This window comes from Falco cherrug, chromosome 5, assembly GCF_023634085.1.
Source record: "Falco cherrug isolate bFalChe1 chromosome 5, bFalChe1.pri, whole genome shotgun sequence".
NCBI lineage: Eukaryota > Metazoa > Chordata > Aves > Falconiformes > Falconidae > Falco > Falco cherrug.
In genome coordinates, this window is record NC_073701.1 from 57,946,762 (window position 1) to 57,958,896 (window position 12,135).

A 12,135-nucleotide genomic window follows, 5' to 3' on the forward strand; every position below is an offset into this window, starting at 1 on the left:
AGATGATCATGTTTTTGTTAAAGGGGTTTTAATTCAAGATCAGGATGTCTTGAAGTCCTGTTTTTTTCCTGTGCTGTGCTGAATCTGCAGGATTTAAGATGAGAATTCTGAAGGGCTTAATAAAAGTGCACAAATTAAAAAGTGGCAGAACCCACTGGATGGTTCTGGAGATGTGATCTCTCTGGAATCTCCGGTGGATCATGCAAGGATATACTGGGGCTTTATTCAGGAAGTTCCCAACAGGTTTGTGTTTTTCAGGCAGAATGAATGCCAACAAACCCCTCTTTGCCGTCCTTTTAATAGCAACAGTATTAATGCATGTAGAGCCATGTGGTGCTGTCTTCTCCAGTCTGCCACAGGTATGTGAAAGTTGAGATCCAAATGCCAACACCATGACTGAGAGGGGCATCCTTCAACTCTGTAATCCTAACATCACTCCCCACATTGGACAGGAGAACGAAGCTAGCATGTGAGCTGAGGTAGTCTCTTTATACCTTGCGTGTGGTGTGAAGAACACTAGTCTGCATCCCACCAACTTCAACCCCCCCCTGAAGGGAAAACAAGGCTGACTGGATTCTGCAGAGTGTGGAAAATAGGATAACACCTCTCAGCAGAAGATCTGCTTCTGCTTAGTGAGTGCCTTGACTATCTCTGTCCTCTATTTCATTTCCACCTGCACCATTTTCAAGCTGGCATCTGTTTTGTCACCATTTTGGGGAGGAGTTTAACAGTAGCAATATGTGGCAGGTGCTGTCTTGTGCACTCTTGTGCAAGGTGAGACTAGTGGTCATCAGCAGTTGCTGTCATGTAGGAGGTGGGTGTTGCTGTGTTCATTTGTGCGTCTTGTTCATCTCAAGACAAATTAAGCCTGTAAGAGAGATTGCCTAAGCCTTTTAGTTCCAAAATGTTGATTCATCTTTGCCTAGAAAAGAACAATCACCATCCAGATTATTGTGAGTAGTCCTTCTGGTTTCCTGATGGAGCTGACTGGAAAGCTGAACTTCATATGAAAGAAAAAATGAGCAAAGGCTATGGAAAAGAGAGGGCAAGAAAAGAAAAATGAGGAGAATCAGCACACTGCTTTGGAAGCAGGATACCAGGAGTGAAAAGTTAAATACCTGAATAATTGGAGCATGCATGACAACCAAACAGAAAAGAAAGAAAGGCTGTAACAGTGAACAATACAGAAGTAAAAGAAACTGAAATAAACCACTTCCTTAGATTTTTGAACCTACTCACTTGAAAAAAAAGGTATAAGGATGATTCTGTCGGCAGAAAATATCACACTTTCCTCTCTCAGTGACCCAAACTAATGGCATCCCACCTTTAACTCAACAGATTTTAGAAACGATGAAAGGGCTGGAAAAAATATGTAGAAATCTTTCCAGTGAACCCAGCAGTACTACATTCACGACTCCAGGCAAAATGATGTGCTGTTACATGATTTCCAGAACTGTAAAATACTGCCTATTGGGTAGAACCTGGCATTAGGCACTCATAGGCCTGGGATGACGTCCTCCTCCCATGGGAGTCAATGGGAGTTTTCCTACCGGCATCAGTGGAGCCAGGTGTTTACCCCCAGGCACTGTTCTAGTGCTGACATTGACTTGCTGTGTTACAAGTTTTAAGACATGTAAATAATAGGGCAGCTGATTCTTTCCAGCATTTTTGTAGCATTTGGAATAGCTAAAGAAAAGAGATCTTGGAAAATTCATTTCATGTGCAAAAAAAGCAGAGCAGACAGGTGTAATATAGGAGATGCACTTCATCATAGGAGATCTACATATGCACACAGGTGCAATACATTTGGCAGCAACAGTTTACATTTGTTAAAGGCTTGTTTTAGTTTGTTTTAGCTACTGATGTTTTGTAATGTTGTTCAGTATTTTCTCCAGGAAGACCCAAAACTGATGTTTGAAACCTGAAACTGAGACACATCAGTGAATTTGAACAGCACCAGCTAATTGCTTGCCCTGAAGAGATTTTCAGTAACAATCACAAGAAGTGTTGGGTCACTGGCCTCAAAATGAGGTTGCCAAACAGTGGACTATGTAAACACTGTGAATAAAAGGAAGGAAACAGGGATCATTTATTCTGCATCAGAGTCTGCTGCCTCTACTCATACAAATATTAGCTTATCCTCTGAACAGTCCAGCTGATCTCAGTAGAAATAGTCCTGAAGTATTCTGCTTCCATGTATTAATTGTACAGCTCTGATCCCAGTAATTTAAGTATTGGAAAGGGAAATATTTTATACTTTTATACTAGAAGGAGCATAGCCCCTTTCACTGAAGATCGTGTTGCTATAACCACATGAAAAATACATGCCAGCCCGATCTGACACATGAGGTCTTTGCCGAAGATTTCTCCATGGTGGGGTAAGTTATCTCAATCCTGCTGCTTGACCTGAACTGTTTAAAGCTTGCTCAGGTGTTTCAGTAGTCTGCCTATCTGAAGGACAGCTATTTAGCTACAAGCAAACAAAATGTGTGGAGACCAGGTACATGTGATGTCAGTATAAGATTTAAGGATGTGGTGTTTATGTATATTGAGACTATTTCATAGCAGCCTACATGAAGATATCTCATGATGAAAGAATTTTGAAAACTTAAGCAAAATAGAATTTACCTGATGGAGAAATACAGTGTTTTTAAATGCATTATCTTTGTACGAATCAGGCTATACATATTTTCTGGTGCTTACTGTTGCAGAATTTTGGGCGTTCAATCTGTCAGTGAAAAATCTGACAGCTTTGTCATTTCTCTGAGCTCTGTAGGAGGTGTTGGAAGAGGCTGTCAGCCAGCCAAGAGCTGGCAGATCTGGAGGCCCATTGTATTTCAGCAAACAGGCTTTGTCAGGCATAAAGGGAAGATGTGTGTATAAAAATAATCTACAACTTTGTATATCTGAAGAAGATTTACAGTATTTACATCCTAGGTATAGGATCACCCTGCACTACTCTAAGCCAACTGGAAAAAATCAGTTCTACTTCACCTTCCTTGTTTGTTTCACCTCTATACTTCAGTTTGTGGTGGCACAAACAGCAACAGCTCAGGGAACTGAATTGGATTAAAACCATTTTTTTTTCCTGCTGGATTTGTTTTAATCCAGATCAGTTGCCAACTGTGGTTCAACAGCATCCTCAAAAGGAATGGGCAGTGCTGGGGTGGGGAGGAGATCAGGAGCAATTCTTTTGGTAGCAACACTGGACAAAACTAAGTGTGCTGGTAATATGACATCAGTTGGGCTGTCCATGCAATAAAGAGAAGATTCTGTAAAAAATCATTTCAGATAAGCAACAACACAAAGTTGATCAAAGTAGTAATCCAGAGTAGAGCTCTAGTAGATGTGATACAGCATCATTTTCTCTGCTGATACTCTTCAATTACTCTTCAACAACACAAGGTACAACTAAACTACAATAAAAGCTGAAGTGACACTGCTGTGTTAAAACAAGTCCAGTCATCTGTGAGTGTTGATCTGCTTGAGGGTGGGAAGGCTCTACAGAGGGATCTGGACAGGCTGGATCAGTGGGCTGAGGCCAACTGTATGAGGTTCGACAAGGCAAAGTGTCAGGTCCTGCACCTGGGTCACAACAACCCCATGCAATTCTACAGGCTTGGGGAAGAGTGGCTGGAAAGCTGCCCGGTGGGAAAGGACCCAGGGGTGTTGATCGACGGTCAGCTGAATATGAGCTGGCAGTGTGCCCAGGTGGCCAAGAAAGCCAACAGCATCCTGGCTTGTATCACAAACAGTGTGGCCAGCAGGACAAGGGCAGTGATTGTATACCTCCACTCAACACTGGTGAGGCTGCACCTTGAATCCTGTGTTCAGTTTTGGGCCCCTCAACACAAGGAAGACACGGAGGTGCTGGAGCGTGTCCAGAGACGGGCAACGAGGCTGGTGAAGGGTCTGGAGCACAAGTCCTATGAGGAGCAGCTGAGGGAGCTGGCGTTGTTTAGCGTGAAGAGGAGGAGGTTCAGGGGAGACCTTATCGCTCTCTAGAACTACCTGAAAGGCTTTAGCCAGGTGCGTGTTGGTCTCTTCTCCCAAGTAAGAACTGATAGGATAAGAGGAAGTGGCCTCAAGTTGTGTCAAGGGAGGTTTGGATTGAATATTAGGAAAAATTTCTTCACCAAATGGGTTGTCAAGCATTGGGACAGGCTGCCCAGGGAAGTGGTTGAGTCACCATCCCTGGAGGTATTTGAAAGAGATGTAGGTGTGTCGCACAGGGACATGGTTTAGTGGTGGACCTGGCAGTATTAGATTAACAGTTGGATCTGAAGATCTTAAAGGTCTTTTCCAACCTAGATGATTCTGTGAGTCTATGAATCAGCACCAATGCATAGCAAAATGGGAACCTATAGAATAAAAGTAGTGAAGAAGCTAACCAGAACTTTACTGAAAACTGTTCTGAGATAAAAAGATCAGTCGGGATTGAAGAGGTGGACTCTTGTCTTTGCTGAACCGTTTTTGCCATTTCCTTTACCAAGCCAGAATTTCCTCTACTCTAGAGTATGTGTATTTTGCAGTGAACCAATTTGGGAATACTGGGTTTATATATATGACAACTGCTACATTACATCACACAAAGCAGCACTGTGCAGAGATCCTGCACTGGGAAATTAGTACAGTCGTAGCAGCATCCTGCTGTACGTGAGATAATTAGCCTTTCTGAGGGCACCTAACATGGTAATGTAACTTCCAGCTCTGGACCCAGCGCACTCATCTGTACCTTGGGGACCTTCGCACTGTGCATTGTAGGATATATGTTTCCTGCTCTAAATGCAGGTCTCTTACGCACAGATTTCCAGATACTCAGACTTACACCATCAATGTGTTTGTAGCAGATGCTCTCAAAGCTGTTTGCTTTTTAATTCTTCAGATCCATGCTGTGGAATTGAGTTGAGGCAATTTAAGACCAGCAGAATAAATAACTCACAGTGTATCTTGTTACAAATGAAATCAAGCTGATTCATTTCCACCCTTAGCAGCCTCACTGAAGTAATATTGGATATTTTTGTGAGGATGAGTTTTAAAATTGGTTTGTGTAACAATCTGTGCTGTGCATAACTTCCCATTGGGTATTCAGCCCAGTTGGCTGTGTGACCCATAATACTTGATTTAGGAAAGTTGTATTTCATGACTTCAGGGTTGTATTTTGAGTCTTTGTCTACACTCAGATATATTTTGAATTAATTTCTGCTGTAATCAAAATTAGTATGCTAACAAGCAAACTATACTGTGCTTTTCATAGATATTCTCCTCTCATATAAATAACCATAATTTAGGAACAGCTTCATTGAGTTCAGAGGGATGAAATTGTAGACTTGGAATTAGAAGGAAATTGGACTCCCAGTTTCTAAAATGGATGAATGTGTCCATTAATTCAGAAAGAAAGATGTTTTCCTATGTTTTTGTCATTTTTGTAACAAATAGTTGCAAAAATAAGCAACTTCTAGAGCTGCAGAAAATATTCTGAAACTAAGAGAGACCAAGGGCTTTTTTTCCTAGACTTGATCACTTCTAATAAATATCTTTTCTCAATTAACCATACTGTTCTTTGTCAAAAATAAGGTAAACAGTACCTGATAAACAAACAGGTAATGATGAAGAGCAGAACAAATATTTTAGTAGTTGTCTTAATAAATTACAGTGAAAACTGATATCTTTTCTTGTTGTGGGGTGGGGGTTTTTTTGGTATTTGAACAAGATGAATCAGATATGCAGTACTCCTATATTCTATTTGAATTAGTGCAGCAGAAACAAGTAATAACTCACAAAGTGAAATAATACTAATACAATCTGTGGGCATGGGAGGAAGAGGAATTCCATTCAGTCCTCTTTTTAATTGCTCCTGCTGGCTTCTGTACTATAAAATATTCCTTTACTTATTTAAGCTTTAAAATATGGGAGTTAAGTACAGTAAATGATTGACATGTTGGAATGTTTTTGTAACTTACCCTGGTAATTATTACTTAGCAAACTGAGTCTTCAGTGCCAAATGAACAGCCATGAATCAGCTTTGAAAGTAAATGGAGAATTTCATCTAGGGAGCATTGTGAATTTGAGATACAAAAAAAGCAGAGAGCCAGAATCTTTGTACCTAAAATGAAATGTCAGGTACTTGTCAGATTAATTCAGCACTGTGTGTGCTTGATCTGATCTTTGATCTTTACTTTCTCTTTGACCCTAATTGTTTGCTCTGGCCTGCTCCCTCTGCTGGAGTCTTGGATAAACTGAATGGCAAAATTGTTTCTTGAAAAGATTAATCATGCACGTACTGTTTGCTTTACAAATGTTCTGCAGTCTAGATTTAAGTAAGTCTTTGATGGCAGTTTATATGACAGAATTGCCTACTATGTTCAAGAGTAATGCATTCTGTTTAAAATGACTGTTACAGAGCATCTGCAGTAATAGGCTGTATTTTGGTGGCTGGTGACATTAGAGGAACCACCCACTGACAGGTGTTGGGAGTGCAGAATTTTGGCTAAAGCATTTTGTTAAGTTGTGTTGAATCCAGACATGGCCTATCAGCCTGGTTTGCTGGGATCTGATGTTTAATATTCACCCAACAGGTTATGGGCCAGTATACGACAGCAGCAACGAGGTGTAGACATAGCCCTCCTGACCTTGATGAATTACCCCTGAGGCTTTCCTAAGTTCAAGGTGCTTGATCCTTCCCACAGATACCTATTTGGAATTGCAGTGGTTATATCTTCTGAAAGCAAAACACAGTGCTGGAACAAGCATCTCACTGGTGTGCCAAGGAAGGAAAGGACAGTGCAAGGGGGACAGTGGGAATACTGTCCATTTACTGGAATAAAGCTCTTTGTGAGGTGCACAAGCACACATACTGTCTTACTGCAGGGTCTTTTCTCATTAACTACAAAATGTCATTTGCTTTTTGCAGGGCATGTTTTAATACAAAGGTGTTTGGTCTCTGGAAACTATGAACTTCAATGTCAAGTAACAGAAATTTTCTGTAAAAAATAAGTAACAAGCAGTCCTTTTTAAGCCTTGCATCACTTCTGTGTTAATTTTAAAAGCATAGAATGGGATTAGTTGCTGGTAATTAGCTATTACAAATAATATGACCAAGGATAATGTTTTTTAAAATATTTAATTTTAGAACTTCAGAATCAACATGCAGAAGGGCAGAAATATCCATGCTGTTGCCACTGGTTATTTATTGTGAATACCCTGATAAGAGAGATTACCTATTCCATGTAATGTCTGTTATAACTCTTTCCCTTTACTGCTTCTTCCAGCAAAGCTACCACTTTTTTCCATAAGATTTTTCCAAACATAAAGATACGGTGCTTCAAATGTGAATTATACTAGCATCCTTCAAAGAACAACAAATTAAGTTTGAAGGTAGTTGTGAGAAGAAATGCTGATTTAATTGTCAGGAAGTGCTTACAATGCTTATTTATGTATGCTTATACTCTGCCCCGTGCTGCCCTGCATGGGTGTATTAAACATGCAAATACTTGTCTACCGATTTTCATGTTGATTTGGGAAGATAATGTAATCTAGGACCATTAAAATGAAAATATGGTCATTGTCTTCTGAGCCTATTGACAGCTCATGCATCACCATTTGGAAAACCGGTGTAAATGCCATGAGGCAGACAATATGATCTAATGAAAAGGGCACTGGACAAATAATTCATCGGTGTTTGATTCCTCCATGGCATACAACCTACTGTTTGGCTGTGAGCATGTCACTTCACCATTAGGTGTCTTAGTTTCCCTTCTGTAAAATGATGGTAATTCTTATTCTGTTTATTTATTAAAACCCTTGAATGAAACCATGTGATAGGAATTTAATTGTAAGAAATAGGATCTACTACTACTACTACTACTACAGTGTTGGCAAATAGATTTATCTCCTTTAAGTAGCTATAGCAGATTAAGTTATTTTTAATATCCATAATGAAACATTTTCATTAGTAGATGGCATGCACTTAATAGCTAGCATATTCTTCCATCATATAGTGGACTTAGTAAAGTATTCTGCCAACAGCAGAAGCAAGAGTGCTGTGTTAAAAAGATAGGCACAGCAAGGGAAGAGCAGTAGTAATTCTCACCCCTTTTCGTTCTTTTATATTATTACATGTAAGATAATGTCAAACTGTAGATGGATTAAAGAAATGGTCTTAGTTTAGGAGCTGTTAGCAGCTGGTAAAGAACTCAGGGCGTGCATTTAGTCTATTGTCAGTATTTTTATGTGAGTCCTTTCTCTTTCAAAGACTTCCATAAAAATAATCATTAATACATCTTGTTGGACTAAGGCAGGCCTAGAAGATTCATAATAATAATCCTAATAATAAGTCTTAATAATTTTATAAAAACCAAACAGGTTGCAACTTTTGGAAAAAAGATAGGCTACAAAATTAATTGTCTTTGGTATTGGATGATTCTATCAGCCCTGCAATGGGTAGACAAGTTTGTACCATTCAGTATGATAGAAGTTTAGCCTAGTAGTAGATTAACAGGTTGCTGAAAGCCAATAGAAGCCTTGCATATATCCCAAAACATATTTTTATTCTCTTTCAAAGGACATGAATGTAATATGGAAAACTGATCTTACAAGACGAATAGTCAGTGAAACATCTCATGTAATAACCACTAATAACAGGTTGATAACTTAGCCTCCAGATTCATCTATTATATGTTAAGAACTAGTTCACTCTAACTTGTTTTACTGGCTTTCGGGAATTCATTGTGAACAACTCACTTTCAAGGTGGTAACTCGATATCTTTTCAGCATTTATATGCATGGACAACAAAACAGGGGTGAAAAAAAGACCTGTTGTATTTGCCTTCTTGGAGTGTGTTTTGCAAATGCTCAAAATTTGCCCATACAGTAACCAAGAAAAAACAGATAGATGCATGGTGCAGTTCACAATATTTCCGTTCTTCAAAGATTCCGTCACAGATAGGATTCCTTCTGCAAGGCACCAGAGACACAGCGTGGTGATTGATTGGCACAGAGTATAATTAAAATAACATTATAGTGAGCTGTGTTGCCAATGCAGTCATTGAAGCAAAACTTCTTATCTTTTGGAAAGCTGGAAGTTTTGTTCGCTGTTATGTTGCTTTTGTAGTCGGCAGTTGGAAACAGGCTGCAGGAATGCTGGTGGGAGAACAGACGATGTGTTCATCTGACTGTTCAAAATAATGTATCGCTTTTCCAATACAGTACATCAGCTCATGGTGCAGGTAGTTTTTATAAATGTAGATCTGGTACTATTGCTGTTCACATTAGGAGCATTTTAAAACTCAGAATATACTCTTAGAATGCCACTTCTGCTGACATGGGTGGGGGTTGCACATGTTTTGGTGGTGAATTACAGGAGTAGTTCTGTTATACTAACTTATTTGAAGATTTTCAGTATTCTGATAATTTTAAGTTTTTCATCACTGTAGCTTGTGACAGTCTACCAGGTTTGACAAGAAACGTTTGCAGTTTCAGCTAATTTGGTTCTGCATATATGTGCACTGGCATAGAAAGGAAATTGGGGAATGGATCTGATTTAATATCAGAACCATTCTGCTGAGGATAGTTAAAGATATGGTACTTTGATTTTAATGTTTTTCACCATTACGCTACAAATCCTGATGTGCAAGCCATTTTCATCCCCTTCTCTTTTCTAGAGAGAGCAGATTGCAGATTTTGACAGGCTAGCACTGAAAGGAGAAATCAGAAAACCTCTTTGATGAACCTTTTGGAAAAAACCCATTGCAGGTGCAGGACATAAGACATACCCTATCACAATTGTTACTGTTTTTCATAGTAATAATATGTAAGCCTACCGTTTACCTACTAGCTCTCTCTGGCTGTTAGCTGTGCTTGATCTAGCTAATGGCCATAAATCTCATACTAGCTATGTCTTCTTGGCAGTATGGTCCAAAGGCTGGCAAGTTTGTTGATAACCTCCTTTATTTCTCTCTGGAGCACCGTGAGAGATTTCTGCTTCGCAGCCCAAACTTTACAGTATTACTGACCTGAGATCCAGTGACTGATTGCATTGCATTAACTCTTTTTGCTTGTTTCACATCTCCAACATGCCCCCAGAAGTAGCTCTTGGTCATGGGACTTCTCTCATAAGTCCCTTACTTAATTCAGTGAACAAAAATCGGATTAAATGCATCTGTGGTGATTCTGACCCAGAAGATTATCTAAAAAATGTAAGCACCGATGAACTACCGCTTTGCCAATCTAACCAATGTGAGGTTTTTAGACAGAAATAATGTCACCTATTTAACCAGCTGGTACAGTGGGAAGAAGTAGAGGTTTTGGATTTTTGTGCCTGAAAGTTTCTGGGTTTCCAGATGTATCAGCTAGCCTAATCAAAGATATTAACACTCCCTTCATTAGTCTCTCTTATATCCTTAAACCCTTATAGCTATAGCAATAACACATCACCAACACAGACTGGAATGGTCTGTGTGTTAGTTACTAGTGTGTTAAAAACTAGTTACGAACAATGTTATTGTTGAAATTTGGAAATAATTACTGTTACTTCCACCATCCGTAGTGGTATTGGAAATAATTTCTGTTACTTCCACCATCCCTGGTGGTATTTAAAAGATGCGTAGGCATGGTATTTAGGGACACGGTTTAGTGGTGGACTTGGTAGTGTTAGGTTAATGATTGGACTTGATCTTAAGGGTCTTTTCCAACCTAAATATTTCTATGATTCTACAAAATATGCATAGGTAATGTTTAGTAGTTCTGTTGACAAAAACATCTTTGTACTTTATGTGGCAAGAAAAGAATAATCTGGGAAAAAAAGAACCTGTCTAACAGAATTAGATTAGACTGTTAAATTTTTAAAAAGCTAACAATTGCTGCAATGTAGACTGGGGAGGTTCTCCTCCATCATGTGATGTAGGCACATACTTTACTACAGGTGGAGTTCAAAATGGAGACTAGGACATTGGAGTTCAATGTCGGTAAATCCACCTCTGGGGTTGAAAGATGTTTTTAAGAGAAGTGCAGGTATTGTTGATTTTCTCATTGTGTTTCAAAGCATGTAATGAAAGCCACCTTACATTATTCTGATCCTCTTAAGATGTTAGGGTCTGGTCTGTAGATTGCTTGTGACTGGTGTCATCATGGGGTCCTGTGGGTGATACAAGCAGACAGGTACTGCTGACTACTAATAGAAATTAATATGCTAGAAAAACAGGCTTCAGGTTTCCCTGAGCACTGTTTAGTGCTGGTTTTGCAGAATGTGTCTATCTGAAGATGAATCACTCCCATGTTCCACCAAGGCTGGCTTTTGAAGTCTAAAATGTGATACGTTGTGTTTACAAAAACCCATTAAGACACGTATTGAAAATCTCACGATCAAAATGATAATTGTTAAAATACTGGACTTACCTTGATAGTCAGTAGCATATGATTCACTACTTGGATGAGTTTTTCTTTTGCCAAATAAATCCATGTTTTTGTTCCTTTGCCAGAATAAATTCTTTGAGTCTTTATCAAAGTGAAAGGGTAATAACCTGCTAAACAGTATGAAAGAATTAGGTGATAAAGTATTACAGTAAAGAATGAATTTAATAAGTACACGGTTCTCAAATTATACCTTGATTTTGAAGTGAATGCAGAGACCTTAGCCAACAATTATTTGATAATTGTTGTAAAGTATTAACACATTTCCTTTATTTCAAAATCTCTATGTGAAGTACATTTTTAAATTATCCATTTTAAAATTCAGCAAAAGGTCAAACATCAAAATTAACAATGCTGACTAAAAGCATATATTCTGTAATGTGAAACAGACTGTGAGTAATAAGAACTAGATGGAATAGGAATAGGACGTCTACCCACCAAAGTACAGATAACTTATTTACCTTGTAAGCTCTCAACAGCTGGAAGAAATAAAGTTATGTAAATACTACCCAATGTAGCTGGAAACTATAAGCGCTGCTACAAACATATATATGTTTAAATAGTGCCCATTATTAAATTATCATGTAACATTTGCATAAAATACGTGCCTCTGATATTTTTATTTTAACAGTTAAAGGAGTTTTGGTAGGTGTGTAAGTCGCATCTTCCACACAGGATTGTATTATGCAGTCTTTTTACAGTTCTTATACTTAATGCAAAACAATT

The 12,135-nt window shown here is 38.8% G+C and overlaps 1 protein-coding gene across 1 annotated transcript in view; it reads left to right on the forward strand.

Moving 5' to 3' along the window:
- The window catches only part of LGR5 (leucine rich repeat containing G protein-coupled receptor 5), a 93,098-nt gene that overhangs the window by 25,364 nt on the left and 55,599 nt on the right, over positions 1–12,135 (forward strand).